The sequence below is a fragment of the Rutidosis leptorrhynchoides genome, chromosome 4 (assembly GCF_046630445.1).
Source record: "Rutidosis leptorrhynchoides isolate AG116_Rl617_1_P2 chromosome 4, CSIRO_AGI_Rlap_v1, whole genome shotgun sequence".
Classification (NCBI taxonomy): Eukaryota; Viridiplantae; Streptophyta; class Magnoliopsida; order Asterales; family Asteraceae; genus Rutidosis; species Rutidosis leptorrhynchoides.
The window spans coordinates 336,810,004-336,836,318 of NC_092336.1; positions in this window are offsets into that span (position 1 = coordinate 336,810,004).

The window sequence follows — 26,315 nt, forward strand, 5'->3', positions numbered from 1 at the left end:
GGACCAAAATGTACCCGATATCGCTAAGGAAAACGCGTATGAAATATGCGATATCAAACAACCCCACACTAGAGCTTTACTTGTCCTCAAGCAATTAAACTCGATAATAATCTTCTACCATATGATAACTTCTTCAAACATGTATGTAGAACCAAACGAACAAGAAACCAAACAAACAACTAGCGTGGGCACGATTTAGAGTAAATAACAACCATGTTTCCCACTTGCATTCCCCTGAAATAACTTCCCAAACTGCAATCAATATGTAATAGATATACTAACCAAAGATAATCTCGAATAACGTACCATACTGATGAAGTAGAGAATCTCGAATCATAAATAAGTCTTCAAAGAAATCGGGAATCAAGTGGAAACCGAGCACCAAAAAGTATAGCAATCGAACATATGTGCCAAAAGAACGCACGGGCTACCCCACAATTGGTCAAGCCAAGCCTCCCACAGTACCTAACATCGCGAGATGTCGGTAAGAAAATAATGTGCTTAGGAGGATACGCATTACGTCCAGATATCATCGATAATCATGAGGTGATCATCTAATCCGTTAAGTCAACCATAAAGATTGAGGTTCATCAGGCTTAAAAGCTGATATCTTACCTTTTCGGAGGTTATCCACTGGGAATCTGATCAATCACTGACATTTTGTGTATCATGGTGCGCTTCCCATTTGGCCAGCAAATCTCCCTCATTGAGATAAGCTTTGACTACCAGTTTGACGTTGAGGCCTGATAGATTTCCAGTCGATTTTAGCAATGACTTTTCAAGATTTTTCGTCACCCTACAACTGGTCTGGACTACATCTTCTGAAACAAATCAGCAAGTGTGTCGTTCGGGAGACTTGACTCCCTTAAGGATGGAAAAGATACATCCTGTGTGGTTAAATAAGGTGGTCGGGTGCAACATTGTCCTTGTTAGAAGAAACAATGAGGATCGCCCTGTTTAAGTTTTCGATCTAGTGCATGGTCCGGTTTCGACCATACACCACTATCACTGTTCATACGGTTGACACCCGCCTTGGTGCAGATGACCTACGTATGAATTTTAATGTTCATGTAGGATTTCACATTCAAAATAATGAACATGTTTTGAAAGTTCAAGACTTTCTCCTCTAACAGTACCTCATCGTGAAATGATGGGTAATGAAATGGTACAGCTTAAGAGGTATACGTACCAAGTAAAATAGTCGGAAGACTTTACTTCCTTAATGAGTGGATCTGAGTCACTCGGGAATGCCAATCTATTTCAATTGATACTCAGTTTAAATTCTAAAAATCTTTGGGTGCCATAGCTTTTGACTATGGGTTGTGTTGTCTGAGCAAACACAAGCACGTAGCTATTGTTCCTAAAAAGGATAACACTGGTGAAGCTCTAGGCTCCTCTTCCCACAGTATCACACCATTAGATGATGTAATAATAAAATGATATAGTTTCGGAAGTCTGCTATATCAAGTAACCAAAAGTTTCTGATCAGGCACGTGATTCGGTCACAATCACGCTATGCAATCACCGCTCTCTCACGGTTTACACCCGTTTTGGTACAGGTGACCTACTATTGAGTTCCCCGAACTCGTAGAATTTCATGTCCAAAATAATGAACATGTGGGACAATTTTGGCTTCTTTGAAAACACATATCATACCATAACATACCAAGCCAATTTTCATAATACAGGTTTTGGCCGAATTTTCAATTGTTTTCTACTTTTTTTTATTATTTTTAAACTAACTTTTCTGTTTTTTTATATATTACCCCTAATTTTTCAATTTTTTTACGACCAAAACCCGTGAAACGTCAAGTCTTTTTTAAATCAAAACTAATATGATGATGATTCATTAACAACCAACCCGAGAGATTTTACATCCCCACCCCACACTTGAGATCAAGTAATGTCCTCATCACTTGAGATCAAAAATAGATAAAAATCGAAAGGGTTATGTGAGAAAGAAAATATAAAAACTTATCGAGTTAACTACTGATCGCGGAATGCCAGTGACAGATGGCGCTGAACTGACTGCCAGCATAAGAACATCGTCCATTCCCGATCATCACACCAATATCATCAATCATGCAGTTTTGCTGAACTTAATGCCAGACTTGAAAAATCGTTTCACCAAAAACCTAAGAAAATAAAAACATACGAACTACATAAACAGGACAAGGTGGCAGCACCCGATGCTAAAACGCCTTGTCCCTCAAATAAGTTGCAGAGTACATAAACAGAAAATAAAATTACTCAAGTACAGACCAAATGAAAAGGAAATAGTTTCAAACAAATACAACATAACATGCGCAACAATCAATCACTCCTCGGCCAAAAATCTTTAGTAGGGTCCCAATTCACACCATAGGTATCCTGACAAGCTTGGTACGGGTCATATGAAGGATCCAGTCTCGGAGGAGTAACTGACGTATAATCGGGAATGGTAGTTCGCGTCGGAATATACGCCTTCGGGTTCTGACGCATCTTGTCATAACCCGTCCTTAACCATAAGAACGAGTTAGATAACGTATGATTTCATTGCGAGGTATTGACCTATATATGCGACATTTTTAAAAGAACAACTGCATTTATTTTACATTACAAACCATAACTCTTATGTTAATACAAGCTTTAGACAATATAAATATGATTATCGTTTAGCGATAATCTTAGACTTACAAACTTTACATGTGATGATAACAATACGATTTCTAGCATATTTTACATTACAATTCCTCGGATATGCAGTTTTATTTTTGACACAAATATGCATACTCAAGATCTTGCTTAAATTCAACATGTTGCAGCGGAAGCTTTTAGTTATCACCTGAGAATAGACATGTTTAAAACGTCAACATAAAGTTGGTGAGATATAGGTTTAATGCCGGCAGCGGTATAAATATAGACCACAAGATTTCATATGTAAACATTTTAATAAAAATATTCTAAGTGGTTGAGCACTTGGTAACCATACTTAACATTTAATCACGTCGCATATTCCCTTTATTATGAAATCTTACTACACCGTACCAAGTGTAGTCACGAAACGAAGTACTGTGCAACCGTTGAATACTGGTCGTCCAATCCGGTTGGGGTTGTCAGGCCCGATAGATCTATCAACAGGATTCGCGTTTACAATACCACTGTAAATAATAGTTACCAAGCTACAGGGAAGTATGCCAGTGGTACAACTCAACGTAGAATATATTTTTCAGTTACTAGTGTCCATAACGCAAAACATAAAATACATGTATTCTCATCCCGAAATACTTAGAGTTTAAAAGTGGGACTATATACTCACTTTTGTCTTGAAGATATGTAATTTCGACTTGGTCTCCGATTGATATCACGAACCTATCCATATATAATTTATCAATATATTTTCATTTTAAACAAACGTCACATATATATACTTATAATACTTTTAATACTTTTAATAATTCCTTAGTCCGTAGTTAGCAGTCCGATGTTAGTAATTCAATTTTAATGGTTCATTTTTAGGTGTTTAATAAACCCCCAATGAAATAAATAAAACCCCCATCGTATATGTATTGGTCGAGATTAATCTTGACCCACGGTACCGGTGTTGTCAAATGACGTGTTGCGTACATAAAGTACCGGTGTTGTCAAATGACGTGTTGCGTACAATCATGGGAATCTTATGATTAATCTTCTCGTATTGCTTACGGGTGATCCTGAACCATATAAAATTAAATTATGAGTACATATATATGAAATATCATGTTATTTTAAAAATATGTGATTTATTTAATTTTCTCCAATTATTTTCGTAGCTAAACTAGTCTTAGATATCCGATCTCGTTTTGGTCATAGTTTCTTCGTTACAACTCCGTTTTCGTTGGTTCAACTTGCCACTTCCTTGGATCAAGTCCCTCTTTAAGAATATGAACTGTAAATACCTTAGTTTGTATTCGAAATCACAGGTCATAGGTCAAACTTTAGTGAAACTTATGAAGTTAATCATTTTTGTTACAAAAATATCATTTAATGACCATTTTTCTAAAAATACTTATACTTTGAATTAAATCATGAAATTTTTATGTGTTAACATATTCATAAGAAATATCATTTTTCCAGAATATAAACCTCCAATTCAAAGTTCAAGATGGTTTTTAATTATCCAACCCAAAACAGCCCCCGGTTACACTCCGACGTCGTAAATTCAGTTTTTAAGGTGTTCTTTGAAAAACCAAGTTATACCTTGTTAAATTAGCATATATTTATGTTATATTACAAGTCTTGAAGTATTTTAAAAGTTAAGTTAGAAGGATCTATTTAGTTTGCAAACAAGTTTGAAAAAATTCAAACTATGTTCTTGTTGTTAAAATTTTATACCACAAAATAAGATAGCTATATATATATGAATCGAATAAGGTTATGAACAAAGTTACTACCTCCAGTTACTTGGACAAGATTGCTGTAAAAGAGGAGTAAGAACCTAGAACCAAAAGGGTGATGGAATTGGATGAAAGATTGGAAGTAAGTTTGTGTTCTTGGAAAGGATTCTTGAAGTGTTTTTGTAAAGGTTTTCTTATGGTGTTTAAGGCTTGTTTCTATGGCTAGATCTTCATGGTTTCTTGTTGAATGGTTATGGAGTTTAAGGCTCTTGAGAGTGTGTGTGTTTTTAGCTAAAGATTTGAAGTAAAAGTGAATCAAAAATGGAGTACTTCTTACTCCTTAAAAACGTGATCAAGGGGGGGGGGGACATGGACAAATTTCAAGCTTGTAATCTTATGTATTTAGTCAAGCAATCATACAAAGTAATTACCTTATACATAAGGCATTGAACAAGGGCTGGTTGGTGGTGATTTGATGTGTATATACCAATAGTAAATACGTATAGGAGCTAGGTATGATACGAGTACATATACTTTAGATATACGTATAGAAATTTTGTGAAAAATGGAATGAGGATTCAAATATAGCTATCTTTTGTGAATACACTTATATTGTTTTATGTATTCAAGTCCTTAAAAAGTGATTAAATACATTACTTATACGATATATGTATAAACATTATAGGTCATAAGTATTTATGTCAATTAACGTTAGGTATGGTTATCGTTTTGAAAACTTAAGTTAGTAGTTTCAAAATATACTTATAACTTATTGTTATTAATACAAAATAAGATATTATAACATTCTTAGATCATGTTAAATATGTATGTATACATATATATACACAAACGTATAATTATCATATATTGTATAGTTCGTGATATCATCGGTCAAACTAGACGGTCAAACGTTGTGTAAACTCTTTTCAAAAACATAAATCTCATCAATTTGGATTGCTTATCATGTTGGTAAAGTTTAATTTATGTAAATATTATTCTTATAAGTATAGAACGATCGAAAAAGTGCTGGTCATTACAGTACCTACCCGTTAAATAAATTTCGTCCCGAAATTTTAAAATTGTACCTATTTTGCGTCATCGAGAAACAAGTGTGGATACTTTTGTTTCATCTGGTCCTCTCGTTCCCAAGTAAACTCAGGACCTCTTCGAGCATTCCAACGAACCTTAACGATCGGTATGTTGCTCTGCTTGAGCTGTTTAACTTCACGGTCCATGATTTCGACTGGTTCTTCTACGAATTGTAGTTTCTCGTCGACATGGATTTCTTCAAGAGGAATGGTGAGGTCTTCCTTTGCAAGACACTTCTTAAGGTTTGAGACGTGAAAGGTATTATGTACTCCGGCGAGTTGTTGCGGTAACTCGAGTCGATAAGCTACCGGTCCAATGCTTTCGATGATCTTGAACGGGCCTACGTACCTTGGGTTCAGTTTACCCCTTTTACCGAAACGTATTACACCTTTCCATGGTGATGCCTTTAACATAACCATGTCACCGATCTGAAACTCTAATGGTTTCCTTCGAACATCAGCGTAGCTCTTTTGGCGACTACGGGCTGTTTTCAATCTCTCCTTAATTTGTACTATCTTCTCAGTCGTTTCGTGTATGATCTCGGGACCAGTTAATTGTCGATCTCCTACTTCATTCCAACAAATAGGAGATCTACACTTCCTTCCATACAGTGCTTCGAATGGTGCAGCTTTAATGCTCGCATGATAACTATTATTATACGAGAATTCTGCTAACGGTAAATACTTATCCCATCCGTTTCCAAAATCGATCACACATGCCCTGAGCATGTCTTCAAGAGTCTGAATTGTTCTTTCACTCTGCCCGTCAGTTTGCGGATGATATGCGGTACTCATATCCAAACGAGTTCCTAGTGCCTCCTGTAGTGATTGCCAGAACTTTGAGGTAAATCTACTATCACGATCGGATATAATGGAAATAGGTATTCCATGCCTTGAAACAATTTCCTTTATATATAATCATAATAATTTCTCCATTCTATCCGTTTCCTTTATAGGCAAGAAATGTGCAGATTTGGTAAGACGATCAACAATCACCCAAATGGTGTCGTATCCCCAGGCAGTCTTTGGTAACTTCATGATGAAATCCATGGTAATACCATCCCATTTCCATTCTGAGATTTCTGGTTGTTGAAGTAACCCTGACGGCTTCTGGTGTTCTGCTTTGACCTTGGAACAAGTTAAGCACTCCCCAACATATGTTGCAACGTCTGTCTTTAAATTAGGCCACCAATAATGTGTCTTAAGATCTTGGTACTTCTTTCCAACTCCAGGATGTATCGAGTATCTTGTCTTATGTGCCTCATTCAATATCAACTTCCTTAATCCACCCAACTTCGGTACCCAAATACGGTTTGCAAAATATCGAATTCCGTCTTCCCGTATAACGAGTTGCTTCTCATACTTCTTCATTATTTCATTTCTTATGTTTTCTTTAGTAAGTGCTTCTCGTTGAACTTCTTTGATTTGTGAGTTGAGATTCATGTGAATTTTTATGTTCATCGCTCGTACTCGAATTGGTTCTCATTCCTTTCTGCTTAGAGCGTCGGCCACCACGTTCGCTTTCCTGGGATGATAACGAATTTCACAATCATAGTCATTTATTAACTCAACCCACCTACGTTGCCTCATGTTCAGCTGTTTTTGATCGAAAATATGTTGAAGGCTTTTATGATCAGTAAACACAGTGCATTTAACCCCATACAAGTAGTGTCTCCATATCTTCAATGCAAACACGACTGCTCCCAGTTCTAGATCATGCGTCGTATAATTCTGCTCGTGAATCTTTAATTGTCGGGATGCGTATGCAATAACTTTCTTCCGTTGCATAAGAACGCAACCAAAACCTTGTCGCGAAGCGTTACAATATATTTCAAAATCATCGTTCCCTTCTGGTAACGATAAAATAGGGGCCGTAGTCAACTTCTTTTTCAGTAATTGAAATGCACTCTCTTGCTCAGAAGTCCATTCATATTTCTTCCCTTTTTGCGTTAACGCTGTCAACGGCTTAGCTATTCGGGAAAAATCTTGAATAAACCTTCTATAATAACCGGCTAAACCCAAAAATTGGCGTATCTGCATTGGTGTCTTAGGAGTCTCCCATTTTTCAATGACTTCAATTTTTGCTGGATCAACCTGAATTCCTTTGCTACTAACAACGTGGCCAAGAAATTGCAATTCTTTCAACCAGAAAGCACATTTAGAAAATTTAGCATATAGCTGTTCTTTTCTTAACAACTCTAATATCAACCTTAAATGCTGCTCATGCTCTTGCTCACTCTTGGAATAGATAAGAATATCATCAATGAAAACGATAACAAACTTATCTAAATATGGACTACAAACTCGATTCATGAGGTCCATGAATACAGCTGGCGCATTCGTCAATCCAAACGGCATGACCAAAAATTCGTAATGACCGTAGCGTGTCCGAAAAGCAGTTTTCGGTATATCTTCTTCTTTGACACGTAATTGATGATAGCCCGATCTTAGGTCAATTTTCGAGTACACACATGATCCTTGGAGTTGATCAAATAAGTCGTCAATTCTCGGTAGTGGATACCGATTCTTGATAGTTAACTTATTTAATTCACGATAATCTATACACATTCGGAAAGATCCGTCTTTCTTCTTGACGAATAAAATTGGAGCTCCCCACGGTGAAGTACTTGGCCGTATGAATCCACGATCCAGTAATTCTTTTAACTGACTCTGAAGTTCTTTTAACTCGGACGGTGCAAGTCTATATGGAGCACGGGCAACCGGTGCAGCTCCTGGTACAAGATCTATTTAAAATTCTACAGATCTAAATGGAGGTAATCCCGGCAACTCTTCCGGAAATACTTCAGGAAAATCTCTTGCCACAGGCACGTCATTGATGCACTTCTCTTTTTCTTTCTTTTCGACTTTATTAACATGTGCTAAGATAGCATAGCACCCTTTCTTCAAGCACTTTTGAGCTTTCAAATAACTAATGAGTTTTAGCTTTGAGTTACCCTTCTCTCCATAAATCATTACTGGCGTTTTATCCTTACGAGGAATGCGAATTGCCTTCTTGGCGCACACAACTTCAGCTCCTATTTTGGACATCCAGTCCATGCCGATTATTACATCAAAACTTCCTAATTCTACGGGTATCAAATCAATCTTAAATGTTTCTCCGGCTAAATTTATTTAACAATCACGGCAAATTTTATCGGCTTTAATTAGTTTACCATTAGCTAACTCAATCATGTACTTAGCATCTAGAGGTAATGATGAACAATTCAATTTAGCGTGAAAGTCTCTACACACGTAACTTCTATCAGCACCAGTATCAAATATAATAGATGCGGATAAGTTATTAATGGTAAACGTACCCGTAACAAGCTCCGGGTCTTCACACGCCTCTCTAGCATTAATAACAAATGCTCTCCCTCGTGCAGGTCCGATATTCTTCTCTGGATTCGGGCACTGGCTCTTATAATGACCCTGTTTCCCACATCCATAACAAGTAACAGTAGCAAAAGCAGTTCTATTTGCATTAGTGGCAGGAGTCTTGGTACCATTTGTATTTGTAACGAGAGCCCTACAATCTTCAGCAAGATGACCCTTCCGATTACATTTGTTGCATACCACATTACAGTAACCAGAGTGATGTTTGTGGCATCGGTTGCATAAAGGATTTTGTCCTTTATAACCAAAGCTTAAACCACTACCCGCAGCTTGCGTGATTTCTTGTTTCTTAAAAGATTGTTGTTGGTTACCTCGATCATAATTTCCATTCCACTTTCTTTTGTTACCTGATACCTTCACATCAGTATTGGATACTTTCTTATCCATGATGACCTGATCCATTAGCTCGTTTGCCATGGTTATAGCTTCATGAATTGTCTTAGGTTTCGATGCTGTAACATTTGCCTTGACCTTTTTGGGCAAACCATCTTTGTACATTTCAATTTTCCGTTCTTCGGTTGGAACCAATTCAGGACATAGCAAAACTAATTCCATGAATCGCTGATTGTAGTTGGTGATTTCAGTACCAATAACCTTCAGACTTCGTAATTCATCTTCCAACTTCCTAACCTCGTTCCTTGGACAATACTCGTTGATTAACATTGTTTTGAATTCTTCCCAAGGAGTATCATAAGCTACATCTCCTCCTACAGCCTTCACATAATTTTTCCACCACGTGAGTGCACTATCTTGTAAAGTGCACGATGCATACTTGGTCATGTCCTTTTCAACACAACCACTTATTTTAAACACAGTCTCCATCTTTTCTATCCACCGGGTTAAACCGATCGGTCCTTCTATTCCACTGAATGATGAGGGCTTGCAAGCTTGAAAAGTTTTGTAAGTGCACCCCACACGAGGATTTGGGTTAACTGCAGCACCTCTTGCAGCCTCGACCCATAACATTCTGTCGTTCACTCGCTGATTGATGAGTTCCTGGATTTCTTGTTCCGTCATTCGGTTCAATCGCGCCATATTCTTCTATAAGAATGAAAAGAAAATAATTATTCACATGGAATATTATAGATGTAGTGTATATTTACAGTACATTATAGCTTATTAATAATATGAACCAGGTATTATTATAAAAGCCTTTTCTTCTTATTAGCGTTTTATAATTATATCTAGGGTAGTACCTACCCGTTAATGTCCATACTTAATAGCTTAGTACAGAATCAATTACTACCATCTAAATAATACTTAACCATGGAAAATTATTGCATTTCACACTTCACTATTTTACATATGCTTATCTTACATCGAACATTAAGCAAACCACACTAATAATATTATACAAAACATTATATGATCCCATGGTTTAATACGGCAGCGCATCGTTTGGTCTATTTTCTAGGACGTTTAGGTTCAAAGAATCGCTTAACGCTTATCCTGGCTGTCTGCCTATATTTTGGCTGTGGGACTGAAGAACTGGATGCCGGGATAGAACGAATAGGAATAGCGGGAATAGGGGTGGTAGTGTCTAGTGGAGTTGGTGCCACATCATCCTTATTAAACTCAAGATTTGAATTTTCTAATTCATTACCCTTTCGTTTCTTTCCTAGTTCGAACTTGTCTTTCGTAATTTCCTGTATTTCTTCCTTGGGTTCACTTTCCTCCTCGGGTTCACTTTCCTCCTCGGGTTCACTTTCCTCCTCGGGTTCACTTTTCGGGTTCTTTATAGTTGGTTCATCCGGAATTTGTGAGTCTTCCCCAAAGATATTATTTTCGTCATCGGATAGGTTAATGACTGAAACACCATCTGAAGATTCTGATTCGGAGTCGCTGAATGTGATAATAAGTTTTGAGCCCGACATCTATCACACAACAACTAACCCATTAGTACTACATAATATTTACATATAAATTTTAACCAACAATGATAAGCAATGGTTTTTAAAACCAGACCCGGTCAAAGTCCAGACTTACTAATGTATCCTAACGACTTCTCGGTTAGACACACTAATGCAAACCTGGTTCGCTAAGACCACCGCTCTGATACCACATGTCATAACCCGTCCTTAACCATAAGAACGAGTTAGATAACGTATGATTTCATTGCGAGGTATTGACCTCTATATGCGACATTTTTAAAAGAACAACTGCATTTATTTTACATTACAAACCATAACTCTTATGTTAATACAAGCTTTAGACAATATAAATATGATTATCGTTTAGCGATAATCTTAGACTTACAAACTTTACATGTGATGATAACAATACGATTTCTAGCATATTTTACATTACAATTCCTCGGATATGCAGTTTTATTTTTGACACAAATATGCATACTCAAGATCTTGCTTAAATTCAACATGTTGCAGCGGAAGCTTTAAGTTATCACCGGAGAATAGACATGTTTAAAACGTCAACATAAAGTTGGTGAGATATAGGTTTAATGCCAGCAGCGGTATAAATATAGACCACAAGATTTCATATGTAAACATTTTAATAAAAATATTCTAAGTGGTTGAGCACTTGGTAACCATACTTAACATTTAATCACGTCGCATATTCCCTTTATTATGAAATCTTACTACACCGTACCAAGTGTAATCACGAAACGAAGTACTGTGCAACCGTTGAATACTGGTCGTCCAGTCCGGTTGGGGTTGTCAGGCCCGATAGATCTATCAACAGGATTCGCGTTTACAATACCGCTGTAAATAATAGTTACCAAGCTACAGGGAAGTATGCCAGTGGTACAACTCAACGTAGAATATATTTTTCAGTTACTTGTGTCCATAACGTAAAACATAAAATACATGTATTCTCATCCCGAAATACTTAGAGTTTAAAAGTGGGACTATATACTCACTTTTGTCTTGAAGATATGTAATTTCGACTTGGTCTCCGATTGATATCACGAACCTATCCATATATAATTTATCAATATATTTTCATTTTAAACAAACGTCACATATATATACTTATAATACTTTTAATAATTCCTTAGTCCGTAGTTAGCAGTCCGATGTTAGTAATTCAATTTTAATGGTTCATTTTTAGGTGTTTAATAAACCCCCAATGAAATAAATAAAACCCCCATCGTATATGTATTGGTCGAGATTAATCTTGACCCACGGTACCGGTGTTGTCAAATGACGTGTTGCGTACATAAAGTACCGGTGTTGTCAAATGACATGTTGCGTACAATCATGGGAATCTTATGATTAATCTTCTCGTATTGCTTACGGGTGATCCTGAACCATATAAAATTAAATTATGAGTACATATATATGAAATATCATGTTATTTTAAAAATATGTGATTTATTTAATTTTCTCCAATTATTTTCGTAGCTAAACTAGTCTTAGATATCCGATCTCGTTTTGGTCATAGTTTCTTCGTTACAACTCCGTTTTCGTTGGTTCAACTTGACACTTCCTTGGATCGAGTCCCTCTTTAAGAATATGAACTGTAAATACCTTAGTTTGTATTCGAAATTACAGGTCATAGGTCAAACTTTAGTAAAACTTATGAAGTTAATCATTTTTGTTACAAAAATATCATTTAATGACCATTTTTCTAAAAATACTTATACTTTGAATTAAATCATGAAATTTTTATGTGTTAACATATTTATAAGAAATATCATTTTTCCAGAATATAAACCTCCAATTCAAAGTTCAAGATGGTTTTTAATTATCCAACCCAAAACAGCCCCCGGTTACACTCCGACGTCGTAAATTCAGTTTTTAAGGTGTTCTTTGAAAAACCAAGTTATACCTTATTAAATTAGCATATATTTATGTTATATTACAGTTCTTGAAGTATTTTAAAAGTTAAGTTAGAAGGATCTATTTAGTTTTCAAACAAGTTTGAAAACATTCAAACTATGTTCTTGTTGTTAAAATTTTATACCACAAAATAAGATAGCTATATATATATGAATCGAATAAGGTTATGAACAAAGTTACTACCTCCAGTTACTTGGACAAGATTGCTGTAAAAGAGGAGTAAGAACCTAGAACCAAAAGGGTGATGGAATTGGATGAAAGATTGGAAGTAAGTTTGTGTTCTTGGAAAGGATTCTTGAAGTGTTTTTATAAAGGTTTTCTTATGGTGTTTAAGGCTTGTTTCTATGGCTAGATCTTCATGGTTTCTTGCTGAATGGTTATGGAGTTTAAGGCTCTTGAGAGTGTGTGTGTTTTTAGCTAAAGATTTGAAGTAAAAGTGAATCAAAAATGGAGTACTTCTTACTCCTTAAAAACGTGATCAAGGGGGGGGACATGGACAAATTTCAAGCTTGTAATCTTATGTATTTAGTCAAGCAATCATACAAAGTAATTACCTTATACATAAGGCATTGAACAAGGGCTGGTTGGTGGTGATTTGATGTGTATATACCAATAGTAAATACGTATAGGAGCTAGGTATGATACGAGTACATATACTTTAGATATACGTATAGAAATTTTGTGAAAAATGGAATGAGGATTCAAATATAGCTATCTTTTGTGAATACACTTATATTGTTTTATGTATTCAAGTCCTTAAAAAGTGATTAAATACATTACTTATACGATATATGTATAAACATTATAGGTCATAAGTATTTATGTCAATTAACGTTACGTATGGTTATCGTTTTGAAAACTTAAGTTAGTAGTTTCAAAATATACTTATAACTTATTGTTATTAATACAAAATAAGATATTATAACATTCTTAGATCATGTTAAATATGTATGTATACATATATATACACAAACGTATAATTATCATATATTGTATAGTTCGTGATATCATCGGTCAAACTAGACGGTCAAACGTTGTGTAAACTCTTTTCAAAAACATAAATCTCATCAATTTGGATTGCTTATCATGTTGGTAAGGTTTAATTTATGTAAATATTATTCTTATAAGTATAGAACGATCGAAAAAGTGCGGGTCATTACACATCTGACGCTGAATATGTCGCTGATGGACCTCCCACTGATTGTGGGCCCTAATTCCCCTAACAACGTACTCAACCCTGTTAACACGCTCTCCTAAACGACCCAACTCTGTTCCAAACTGTCCCAGGGTTGTGTTAATTGACCCATAATTGTTTTGGTGCCAAGTCATCAAATCCTCGTTATGCCTACGCTGCTCCGCTAACATCCGCTGATTATGCTCAACCTGAGCATCATACACTGACCTGCTGTCCCTATACTCCAAATGAAGACCGTCTACACTGTTAACCAACAAATTCCAACTCTCTTAACCAATTGACCACGTACCCTGTATGTTCGCAGCACTCGAGCTACCGGCCTCATACGTGGATCGACTAACCCCACGTCCACGTCCACAACCTGCACCATCACCTGGCTGTTGCTATTGCTGTTCATCAGACCACAAAAACCAACCTGTTGGCCCTCGTCGAATAAACTCAGATTTCGAGAAAAACAGAATATTAGTGGGCATCGCCTCAACTCCCACTACATCACACCTACTAGTCGGGACCAAAAACGCCCGAGCCAACCTAGTAACAAAATTCCCACCTAACAATGGGCGTTCCATGCGAGTATCTGTTCCAATCTCCTGCAACCATACCCTTAACATACACGGGACATCGATTGGCTCCCTCAGTTTAATTTGTTGTAGGATCCAAAGATCCCTTCGCTGAATCTTGTTCGCGTTTCTCCTAGCCATGAACATAGTAGCAATCATCTTAAAAATTTTTTGATCCTCATGAAGTCTAAGCATCAACTGAACACACCCACTGGAACTAAACGGAACAGCACTAGCATTTGCCACAGTTGGCCAATAATCACTCTCACTGAAAACTTCCTGCCCAAACACTCTGCAATTCATCAAATGCCACTTCAAATCATTATCAGTCAACTCAGGATATAAATCTAACGCCCGAGCCACCTCAATTTTAGACATGCGACGCTGTAGCCCGCCAAGCCTAAATGTCAAGAAATCTGCCTCAGTTGGAGATACTCGAGGGCGACAACTAACAATTGAGAAGAACTCTATAGTTATCTGCTCATAAATATCTTCATTAATTTCAAATAACCTTTCATAAGGTCTCAACTCATTACCCGCATAAACTACCCACAAGTAACGACGCAACTCCCGAACAATATTATTACCCAATGATGAAAGATGCGACCAATCCAAATAAAAAGTTCATTCAATCGGACGAGCGCTATTTGTTGTGAACCTTTCTTCCAAATCCTCATCATTCGAGATGTGGGATAACCATAATTCAGGATTATTCGGTGGTTGCCTTTGTTGTTCCTGGTTTCCTCTTGATCTCTACATTCATGAAACAAGTAAAGAAAATAAAACACCAAACTCAAAAGTTAGTGTTAGTCATAATAATAAGCACCAAGTACCATTTACAATCAAACCATATTTCATGTCAATCCACTTTTGAAAACAATCACCAAGTTAACAAATAACACTTGTAAAACAATGCCAAGACCACAAATCTATCTCATATCATACTATCATGTAAACCAATTCATCATATCAATGACACTCACTTAACACCATTACCAAAATATTAACAAACATGACTACTCCTAACACTTTTAATTTCCACAAATCTAGAAAAGTTCATCATGTTTACCAAAGTTTACAATGTAAATTACTTCCACCAACATACTCATCACAACTCAAAAACACATGTTTAATCCTCACTAGCATGGCATCATACATAACTAAACCAATTTTGCATCAAGTCATTCAAACCAATATGACCCGCTCATATGAACACAACCCCACACTAGTTCAAAAACACATAAACAATTCAAAAACTAGAGTAATTTTCAAGCATGAAACACCTTTATCACCTACAAATTCGGATCCTCTACATACAAACCCTAGTATCAGTTGCAAGTTCTAAAAAACACCAAGTAAATCATGAAGTCAAAGCATATAATCATAATCTAACAAAACCCATCACTAATTAAAACACAAAACCCCAATTAAAGAAACCCCACATTAATTCATCATGTAAATCAAAGATCAAGCATGTAAATACACACAATTAGATGAAATTAGTAAGATAGAAAACAAATTCGGACCTTTGGGTTAACCATTCTTGCAAGATTTGAAGTTAATAAAACAAGAAATTGAAGTCTTGAAAATTAGGGTTTATGGATGTAGGTGTTTGGAAGTGTAAAAGAGTTAGTAAGAATGAAAAAGAATAAACGGTTTGGTGTAAAAAGGCTGTAACATCCATTTTCTATTATGTGTAGCAGGGAAAATTCGTGTTTATTTCATTTAAAAAGCAAAACAGTCTGCTCGACAGTAATCGACGCGGCGCGGCGCGGCACGCCAGGTAATCGCGCGGAGCCCCAAAAGGCCGCGCGGCGCGCAAAAGGCCGCGCGGCGCGCCAAAAGGCCGCGCGGCGCGCCATTCAACTAAAAATCCATTTCGAGGCTTTTTCAAGATCTGGCTGTCATAACCCGACCTTAACCATAAGGACGAATACAATAACATATGATTTCATCGCGAGGTATTGACCTCTATATGTGACATTCTTCAAAAACTGCATTCGTTTTTACAATACAAACCATAGCTTTTATTACAAATACAAGGTTTAAACAACTTAATAATGATTATCGTTTAGCGATAATCTTAGACTTACAAACTTTACATGTGATAATAACAATACGACCTCCAACATATTTTACATTACAAATCCTCCGATATGCAGTTTTATTTTTGACACAAATATGCATACTCAAGATCTTGCTTAAATTCAACATGTTGCAGCGGAAGCTTTTAGTTATCACCTGAGAATAAACATGCTTAAAACGTCAACATAAAGTTGGTGAGATATAGGTTTAATGCTGGCAGCGTTATAAATATAGACCACAAGATTTCATATATAAAAGTTTTAATAAAAATATTCTAAGTTGTTGAGCACTTGATAACCATACTTAACATTTAATCAACGTCGCATATTCCCTTTATTATGAAATCTTACTACACCGTACCAAGTGTAGTCACCGAAACGAAGTACTGTGCAACCGTTGAATACTGGTCGTCCAGTCCGGTTGGGGTTGTCAGGCCCGATAGATCTATCAACAGGATTCGCGTTTACAATACGTCATGTAAATAATAGTTACCAAGCTACAGGGAAGTATGCCAGTGGTACAACTCAATGTAGAATATATATTTTTAATTATTTGTGTCCATAACGTAAATCATAAAATGCATGTATTCTCATCCCGAAATATTTAGAGTTTAAAAGTGGGACTATATACTCACTTTTGCCTTGAAGGTAATAAACACGACTTGGTCTCCGATTGATATCACAAACCTAACCATATATATAATATATCAACATATTTTCTTTTCAAGTAATCGTTATATATATATATATATATATATATATATATATATATATATATATATATATATATATATATATATATATATATATATATATATATATATATATAAACTTTTAATACTTTTAATATTTTCTTAGTCCGTAGTTCGAAGTCCGATGTTAGTGATCCACAATTAGTTGCTTAAATAAAATAAATAAAGACCCCATCGTATTCGTATTGATCAGAATTAATCTCGACCCATGGTACCATGTTGTCAAGTGACGTGTTGCGTACATAAAGTACCGTGTTGTCAAATGATGTGTTGCGTACAATCATGAGGTCTTATGATTAATCTTCTCGTGTTGTTTACGGGTGGTCCTGAAATATATAAAATCAAATCATAAGTAAATATATATTAAATATTATGTTAATTAGCCAAGATATGATTAATCCGATTTTGTCATAATATGATATATTACAGGTCTTGAAGTGTTTTTTTAAAAATCAAATTAGAAGGATCTATTTAGTTTGCGAACAAGTTTGAAATCACTCAAACTATGTTCTTGTTGTTAAAATTTTACAACACAAAATAAGATAGCTATATAAATATGAATCGAATAAGGTTATGAATAAGGTTACTACGTCAAGTTACTTGAACAAAGCTACTGGAAAAGGTAAGAAAAATCTTGGAATCAAAAGAGTGGTGGAGTGGGATTGAAAGATTGGAAGTAATCTCCTTGAAATCGGATGACTATATTGATACGTTCTTGAGTAGGTAAATGAAGAGAGATTAGGGAGTGAATTAACTTGAAAGAAAATTGGAAATGAAATTGTATGTGTGTGTGTGTGTGCAAAATAGCATGATTATGGGATGGGTATATAGGAGATTTAGTTTGTTTTCTTGCACAAAAGTCACACATGAGGTTAAATGGCTGGTTCCCACATGTAACATCATGTCTAGTGGCTGTTCATTGAAGTTTATTGTTGGTATATACCAATAGTAAATATGTATAGAAGCTGGGTATGATACGGTTACATATACCCTAGATATACTTGTAGAAATTTTGAGGAATCGGAACAAGAATTCAAATATGGACGGGTTTATAACTATAAAAGAAGCTCAAAAACTGGGCTTTTATTTTTGGGTCAAACCGGGCCAAAATAAAATTTTAAGACATGTTTAATAAAGCAATGTTAGCCCAAAAAAAAATTTCCAAGCTGACCTGGAAGCTCGAGCCCAGCCAGGGGCTCTGCCCCTTGGACCCCGCTTATCGGGGGCGCTACACCCGAACCCCCGTCATAATCAAGATAAGTTCAAACAAGTGTGCACTCCACACTTCCCCAAACTTGTTCGATATTTATCAAGATTATTTTGGTTACAAATTAATCCCATTACACTTAAATCATATTGGTGACATAGATCACCAACACATTATAGATTGTAAGTATATATATGTCAAAGAACGTTACATATAGTTATCGTTTTGAAAACTTAAGTTTGTGGTCTCAAAGTATACTTATAACTCATTGTTGTTAGTTCACAATGAAATGTTAAACCATCCTTAAATCATGTTAAATATGTATAGATATGTACATATACATAATCGTATAATTATCATGTGTTATATAGTTCGTGATATCATCGGTCAAATTGGACGGTCAAACGTTGTGTGAAACTCTTTTCAAAAACATAAGTCTCAACAGTTTGGATTGCTTATCATGTTGGTAAGGTTTATTTTATGTAAATATTAATCTCATAAGTATAAAACGATCGGAAAATCCGGGTCGTTACAGTACCTACCCGTTAAATAAATTTTGTCCCGAAATTTTAAAGTTGTACCTATTTTACGTTGTCGGGAAACAAATGTGGATACTTTTGTTTCATCTGATCCTCTCATTGCCAAGTAAACTCGAGACCCCTTCGAGCATTCCAACGAACCTTGATGATTGGTATGTTGCTCTGCTTGAGTTGTTTAACTTCACGGTCCATGATTTCGACTGGTTCTTCTATGAATTGTAGTTTCTCGTCGACTTGGATTTCTTCAAGAGGAATGGTGAGATCTTCCTTTGCAAGACATTTCTTAAGGTTTGAGACGTGAAATGAATTATGTACCCCGGCGAGTTGTTGTGGTAACTCAAGTCGATAAGCTACCGGTCTGATGCGTTCGATGATCTTGAACGGGCCTACATACCTTGGGTTCAGTTTACCCCTTTTTCCAAAACGTATTAAACCTTTCTGAGGTGACACCTTTAGCATAACCATGTCACCGATCTGAAACTCTAATGGTTTCCTTCAGACATCGGCGTAGCTCTTTTGGCGACTACGGGCTGTTTTCAATCTCTCCTTGATTTGCACTATCTTCTCAGTAGTTTCATGGATGATCTCGGGACCAGTTAATTGTCGATCTCCTACTTCATTCCAACAGATAGGGGATCTACACTTCCTTCCATACAGTGCTTCGAATGGTGCAGCCTTAATGCTGGCATGATAACTATTATTATACGAGAATTCTGCTAATGGTAGATATTTATCCCATCCGTTTCCAAAATCGATCACACATGCCCTGAGCATGTCTTCAAGAGTCTGAATTGTTCTTTCACTCTGCCCGTCAGTTTGCGGATGATATGCGGTGCTCATATCCAAACGAGTTCCCAGGGCCTCCTGTAGTGATTGCCAAAACTTTGATGTAAATCTACTATCACGATCGGATATAATGGAAATAGGTATTCCATGCCTTGAAACAATTTCCTTTATGTATAATCGTAATAGTTTCTCCATTCTATCTGTTTCCTTTATAGGCAAGAAATGTGTAGATTTGGTGAGATGATCAACTATTACCCAAATGGTGTCATAACCCCAGGCAGTCTTAGGTAACTTTGTGATGAAATCCATGGTAATACCATCCCATTTCCATTCTGGGATTTCTGGTTGTTGAAGTAACCCTGACGACTTCTGGTGTTCTGCTTTGACTTTGGAACAAGTTAAACATTCCCCAACATATGTTGCAACATCTGTCTTTAAATTAGGCCACCAATAATGCGTCTTAAGATCTTGATACATCTTTCCAACTCCAGGATGTATCGAGTATCTTGTCTTATGTGCCTCGTTCAATATCAACTTCCTTAATGTACCCAACTTTGGTACCCAAATACGGTTTGCAAAATATCGAATTCCGTCTTCCCGTATAACGAGTTGTTTCCCATACTTCTTCATTATTTCATTTCCTATGTTTTCTTTAGTAAGAGCTTCTCGTTGAGCCTCTTTGATTTGTGAGTTGAGATTCATGCGAATTTTTATGTTCATCGCTCGTACTCGAATTGGTTCCCGTTCCTTTCTGCTTAGAGCGTCGGCCACTACATTCGCTTTCCCGGGATGATAGCGAATCTCACAATCATAGTCATTTATCAGCTCGACCCACCTACGTTGCCTCATGTTCAGCTGTTTCTGATCAAAAATATGTTGAAGGCTTTTATGATCAGTAAACAAGTGCATTTAACCCCATATAAATAGTGTCTCCATATCTTCAATGCAAACACTACTGCTCCCAAATCTAAATCATGCGTCGTATAATTCCGCTCGTGAATCTTCAATTGTCGGGATGCGTATGCTATAACTTTCTTTCGTTTCATAAGGACGCAACCAAAACCTTATCGCGAAGCGTCACAATATATCTCAAAATCATCGTTCCCTTCAGGTAACGATAAAATAGGTGCTGTAGTCAACTTCTTCTTCAGTAATTGAAATGGACTCTCTTGCTCAGAAGTCCATTTGTACTTCTTCCCTTTTTGCGTTAACGCTGTTAATGGTTTAGCTATTCGGGAAAAATCTTGAATAAACCTTCTATAATAACCAGCTAAACCCAAAAATTGGCGTATCTGCGTTGGTGTCTTAGGAGTCTCCCATTTTTCAATGGCCTCAATTTTAGCTGGATCAACCTGAATTCCTTTGCTACTAACAACGTGGCCAAGAAATTGCACTTCTTTCAACCAAAATGCACACTTAGAAAATTTGGCGTATAACTGTTCTTTTCTTAACAATTCTAATACCAACCTTAAATGCTGCTCATGCTCTTGCTCACTCTTGGAATAGATAAGAATATCGTCAATGAAAACGATAACAAACTTATCTAAATACGGACTACAAACTCGATTCATGAGGTCCATGAATACAGCTGGCGCATTAGTCAACCCAAACGGCATGACCAAAAATTCATAATGACCGTAGCGTGTCCGAAAAGCAGTTTTTGGAATATCTTCTTCTTTGACGCGTAGTTGATGATAGCCCGACCTTAGGTCGATTTTCGAGTAAACACATGATCCTTGCAACTGATCAAATAAGTCATCAATTCTCGGTAGTGGATGCCGATTCTTGATAGTTAACTTATTTAATTCACGATAATCTATACACATTCGGAAAGATCCATCTTTCTTCTTGACGAATAAAATCGGAGCTCCCCACGGTGAAGTGCTCGGTCGAATGAAACCACGGTCCAGTAATTCTTGTAACTGGCTTTGTAACTCTTTCATCTCAGATGGTGCAAGTCTATATGGAGCACGAGCCACTGGTGCAGCTCCTGGTACTAGATCTATTTGAAATTCTACAGATCTAAATGGAGGTAATTGAAATATCCCGTTCTTATTGATTAAAAACGTTCCATATTAATTGATTTCGTTGCGAGGTTTTGACCTCTATATGAGACGTTTTTCAAAGACTGCATTCATTTTTAAAACAAACCATAACCTTTATTTCATAAATAAAGGTTTAAAAAGCTTTACGTAGATTATCAAATAATGATAATCTAAAATATCATGTTTACACACGACCATTACATAATGGTTTACAATACAAATATGTTACATCGAAATCAGTTTCTTGAATGCAGTTTTTACACAATATCATACAAACATGGACTCCAAATCTTGTCCTTATTTTAGTATGCAATAGCGGAAGCTCTTAGTATTCACCTGAGAATAAACATGCTTTAAACGTCAACAAAAATGTTGGTGAGTTATAGGTTTAACCTATATATATCAAATCGTAACAATAGACCACAAGATTTCATATTTCAATACATATCCCATACATAGAGATAAAAATCATTCATATGGTGAACACCTAGTAACCAACATTAACAAGATGCATATATAAGAATATCCCCATCATTCCGGGACACCCTTTGGATATGATATAAATTTCGAAGTACTAAAGCATCCGGTACTTTGGATGGGGTTTGTTAGGCCCAATAGACCTATCTTTAGGATTCGCGTCAATTAGGGTGTCTGTTCCCTAATTCTTAGATTACCAGACTTAATAAAAAGGGGCATATTCGATTTCGATAATTTAACCATAGAATGTAGTTTCACGTACTTGTGTCTATTTTGTAAATCATTTATAAAACCTGCATGTATTCTCATCCCAAAAATATTAGATTTTAAAAGTGGGACTATAACTCACTTTCACAGATTTTTACTTCGTCGGGAAGTAAGACTTGGCCACTGGTTGATTCACGAACCTATAACAATATATACATATATATCAAAGTATGTTCAAAATATATTTACAACACTTTTAATATATTTTGATATTTTAAGTTTATTAAGTCAGCTGTCCTCGTTAGTAACCTACAACTAGCTGTCCACAGTTAGATGTACCGAAATAAATCGATAAATATTATCTTGAATCAATCCACGACCCAGTGTATACGTATCTCAGTATTGATCACAACTCAAACTATATATATTTTGGAATCAACCTCAACCCTGTATAGCTAACTCCAACATTCACATATAGAGTGTCTATGGTTGTTGTCACACCCCCAGTTAGGGCCTGGGTGAAATGTGACTTAATATCAAATCAACCAACATATTATAATATACGAGAACAATACTAAATGATAAAACAAACTTTATTGAGCACGCAGCGGAAAATGAAACGTAGTTACAATGATAGGAGTAACAATAATGGAAATGTTCACATGCAGAAGTAATAAATGCGATATCTCTTGATCCTATGTCCAAGTAGCATCACATAAGCAGTAAGTATAAGAGCTTGAATCAAACAGCACCTGAGACAAAACATGCTAAAGTGTCAACCAAAAGGTTGAGTGAAGTTCATAGGTTTAACAAATAAGTTTGACCGTTTGTTTTAGACCACAAGATTTAATTTGTAAGGTTGATCTCCCGCAGGATCAAAAAGTTATGCCAGTGCGTGATATTTAGACTAAACGTTCAAGTTTGCCCCATGACAAGTTGTGTCTGTCCTTGTCGGTTTAAATTTCATTATCAAGTAATACAAAGACTGAGTCAAATGTATCGGGGACGTTACTCCCGATAGGCCTACCCCCAATAAATAAGCATGCCGCAGCACTTAAAAATATCACTGTAGGGACTTAGTCGGACATAGCCGGGTATAGCATAGTTTTAGCAGTTGGTACTTGTGTCTAAATTGTAAATAGTAAAAGCAGCATGTGTCTCACCCCAAATAAATTAAATAAGTTTGCTAGCAATAAAGAGTGGGGCTATGAATTCACCTTAGTAAGTAGAGAGAGAGTTATTCCTCAGAATAGAGAGTTGAACGAGTGAGCAGGAAAGTCAACCTATTGACATTTAAGAGTAGTTAAGTGTTTTGCCCATGTTTAAGTTTAAGTATGTGTTTAAGTATAGTTTGTTTTACTAAGTTTCTATTCCTAGTAAGTTACTATTTTTATAAAGTTTCTATTTTTAGAAAGTTTCTTATTTTACTAAGTTTCTATGACTAGAGAGTTTCTACTTTTATGAGTGTTTCCATTTTAGGATACTTGCCGTATTAGATAAGCTTCCAATCACCCCTTTCCCTTCGAATGGCTAATTTAGATCTAGGGGCTTGAGCCATAGGACCCTTTAAATCGGAAGTCCAAACCCTCTGCCTAGAATCTCGTAGAAACCATTCGTCAAGAAAGTTCGAAGATCTATACATCTCTAATACATATCCCAAAATGTTTGTGTGCTACAATATAAGTAGTAGGTTATAGGTGCTAGTAATAGTAATAGTATATACATGTTAAGTACTAGTATAAGTAGTATTAGGGTTTAAGGTTTTAATATGTATATGTATATATAAAAATATATATATATTTTTTTTTACATGTATATATGTATATATAAATCTAGGTGTGTTTATGGATAACAAGTTTATAATATGAATATGAATTAACAAAGATTAAAGTTTATGTAAATAGTTTAGGGTTTATGTTATACCTTTGAAGATTCAAGATAATTAACAAAGAAAAGATGAACACGATGAAGATGGAAGATCAAAGCCTTGAAAATCTTGAAGAACTCCTTGAAGATTCTTGAAGAACACGAAGAACAAGCTTGAAGATCCGAATACCACAAGAGAGGGAGAGGGAGAGATTGTTTTTGAGAGAGGATTTTGGTGTGATTTGTGAATGAGAAACTAGGAGTTTATATAGTGCAAGTATTAGAGTGTTAGTCAACATAAGGATGTTCTAATTAATGATTTTATTTTATTTTATAATTTTTAGTCAACAATAGGTGGTACTAGTTTATATATGTATTATTTTAATTTTTAGTCAACATAAGGATGTAATTGTTTAAGATTCTTTAGTCTCATTATTATTACTATTATTACTATTATTATTTTTTACATTTACTACATGATAAGTATTATTTTCTTTTTACTAATTCATGACTTGTATATATTTAGTTCTCAATTGTTTTATTATTTATATAAATGTCAATTTTTATTTATTACTTATAGGTTATCAGTTATAATATTACATAAATGCATAAATTTTAATTAGCAGTGAGTGTCGACTAACAGTTTATTATTTTCATCTTTTATTAACTTGTCAATTATTGCACAAAGTTAATTAATATGTTTTCTAACTCTTAATACTTAACAATTGTTGATTAAAGTTTAATCATTAAGTTTTGATTATATTGTTTGGGCATTTAATATTGGAAAAATATAGAATGGAAAAATGAGGGTCGTTATAGTACCTCCCCGTTATTGAAAACTTCGTCCCGAAGTTTTTAGGTAGTTTTCTCGTTTGCATCAGCAGTTGAGAAGAGATGGGGATATTTCCGTTTCATATGGTCTTTGCGTTCCCAGGTATATTCGGGGCCTCTACGCGAATTCCACCGGACTTTAACGATAGGTATATTGCTTTTACGCGTTTGTTTGACCTCTCCTTCCATGATTTCTATAGGTTCTTCAACGAAGTGCATTTGCTCATCAATGCGGACATCATCCAGAGGAATAACGAGTGTGTCATCGGCAAGACACCGTTTAAGATTTGAGACATGAAACACATCATGTACTTGACTAAGTTCGGTTGGCAGTTCTAATCGGTATGCCACGGGACCGACTCTTTCAGTGATTGTGAATGGTCCAACATATCGTGGACTGAGTTTACTTCGCTTACCGAAGCGGACAACACCTTTCCAAGGGGATACTTTCAACATGACTTTATCTCCAACTTGGTATTCGATGTCTTTTCGTTTCTTATTGGCATAGCTTTTCTGTCGGCTACGGGCAGTTTCTAAACGTTGCTTGATTTGAACGATCTTTTCGGTAGTTTCGTGAATAATTTCAGGACCAGTTAAATGTCTGTCCTCAAGTTCATCCCAACACAAAGGGGATCTACACTTCCGTCCATATAAAGCTTCAAAAGGTGCAGCCTTAATGCTGGAGTGATAACTGTTATTATAAGAAAATTCAACCAAAGGTAGATGTCTATCCCATCCTTTGCCGAAATCGATTGCACAAGCACGTAGCATATCCTCCATAGTTTGAATGGTTCGTTCACTTTGACCATCGGTTTGCGGATGATAAGCTGTACTCATGTCGAGTTGAGTTCCAAGAGCAGATTGTAAAGTTTTCCAAAATCTAGAAACAAATCGACTATCGCGATCAGAAATGATCGAGATAGGAACACCATGACGTGAGACGATTTCTTTAATATAAAGCTGTGCTAATCTCTCCATCTTGTCAGTTTCCTTGATCGGTATGAAATGTGCAGATTTAGTAAGACGATCAACTACGACCCAAATAGTATCGTTACCGTTCGAAGTCTTAGGTAACTTAGTAACGAAGTCCATAGTGATACCTTCCCACTTCCACTGCGGAATGTCGGGTT